This window comes from Elephantulus edwardii, unplaced genomic scaffold, assembly GCF_000299155.1.
Source record: "Elephantulus edwardii isolate Elephantulus edwardi_28Jun2011 unplaced genomic scaffold, EleEdw1.0 scaffold00032, whole genome shotgun sequence".
Taxonomy (NCBI): domain Eukaryota; kingdom Metazoa; phylum Chordata; class Mammalia; order Macroscelidea; family Macroscelididae; genus Elephantulus; species Elephantulus edwardii.
The window spans coordinates 2,913,026-2,914,073 of NW_006399782.1; the positions used below are offsets into that span (position 1 = coordinate 2,913,026).

Below are 1,048 nucleotides of genomic sequence, written 5' to 3' on the forward strand. Positions count from 1 at the left end.
GAGACCTCACCAGCGGCCCCCGAGGCGCCGTCGATGCCCAGCAGCGCGGCCGCCAGCACCACAAGCAGCACCGCCACCGTGTCGCCTCTCTGCCCTCGGAAACACCGTCAACCTTGGACTAGTGCTTCTTAGCTTGATCCCAGTTTGTCTCTTATGAACGTTATGGTTTGGGGCTTTAAACCCAGGTCTCTGATCTACCTTGAGTTGATTTTTGTGTCTGGTGTAAGATGTGGATCCTGTTTCAGCTTTCTGCAGGTGGAAGTCCAGTTTTGCCAGCACCATTTGTTGAAGAGGTTATTATTTCCCCGTTTGATAGCTTTGATTTCCCTGTCGAATATCAGTTCACCATAGATAGCTGGGTCTATTTCTGGGTTCTCAATTCTGTTCCATTGGTTGATGTGCCTGTCGTTGTACCAGCACCATGCTGTTTTGGTTACCACTGCTATATAGTAGGTTTTGAGGTCAGGGAGTTCTATGCCTCCAACCTCATTTTTGTTTCTCAGAAATGTTTTGCTTATTCGGAGTCTCTTGTCTCTCCAAATAAATTTAATAACTTCTCTTTCAATCTCCTTGAAAAATGAATTTGGTACCTGGACTGGCATTGAACATGTATATTGCTTGTTGTAGGATTGTCATTTTCACCATATTGAGTCTTCCTACCCATGAACAGGGTACATTTTTCCATTTCTTTAGGTCTTTTATTGTGTCTTTCAGAAATGCTATTCGAATGGCAAACAGATACATAAAGAAATGCTCCAAATAATTGGCAATAAGAGAGATGCAAATCAAAACCACAGTGAGGTACCATCTCACTCCAGTAAGAGTGGCAAAGTTTAACAGGGCAGCAAGTAATAGATGTTGGAGAGATTGTGGTGAGAAAGGAATTAATATATTGTTGGTGGGACTGTAAAATGGTGCAACCATTCTGGAAGGCAATTTGGTGCTTCCTAAAAAAGCAGAACATAGAAATTCCATATGACCCAGCTATTCCACTACTTGGAATATGCCCTGAGAATATGAGAACTGACTGAGGCACAAACTGAGATTT

The 1,048-nt window shown here is 43.0% G+C and overlaps 1 pseudogene; it reads left to right on the forward strand.

Moving 5' to 3' along the window:
- LOC102863327 overlaps positions 1-1,048 on the forward strand; it is a 10,803-nt pseudogene that overhangs the window by 9,038 nt on the left and 717 nt on the right.